The following is a 503-nucleotide window of genomic DNA, read 5'->3' on the forward strand; positions in this document are numbered from 1 at the left end:
ATTTTTTTTCCTCTTTTTTTTGGGCTACTTTTTTACATTGCTTTAAACTTTATTTAATTTTAGAAATTGTTTCCCGATCAATAGCTCTTTTTGAACTGAGGCTAACTGATTTTAGACCTCCTGTAGCTTTGATCGGCTCTCATCTTTTTTGTGATGATATTCCCCCCCTAGTGGTCGTTCTGCTGGAGTTTTCCCCTTTTCCGGGTGATCGCTCCATCAGCTCTTCGTCAGGGTCGTTGTTTGTCCAAACTTTCCCTTCTAGGGTGTGATCTGGTGTTTACTGGGTCCACCTTTATTTTTCTGTGGAGGGCTGCTTCGCAGAAGATTATCCACCTCGTTTTTCCCCTTTTTGTCTTGTAAGTGTCAAAGTGTACAATTACGTTCCAATGGATTAGGTTTTTCCACTTAAAGCCCTATTTTTTGTTCTTGGCCGAGCCATGTCGGCATTTAATCGCGATGATGTAAATATTTTATCTATTTCTTCATTAAATCGGGTTAAACCC

Source organism: Penaeus monodon, chromosome 22 (assembly GCF_015228065.2).
Source record: "Penaeus monodon isolate SGIC_2016 chromosome 22, NSTDA_Pmon_1, whole genome shotgun sequence".
Classification (NCBI taxonomy): Eukaryota; Metazoa; Arthropoda; class Malacostraca; order Decapoda; family Penaeidae; genus Penaeus; species Penaeus monodon.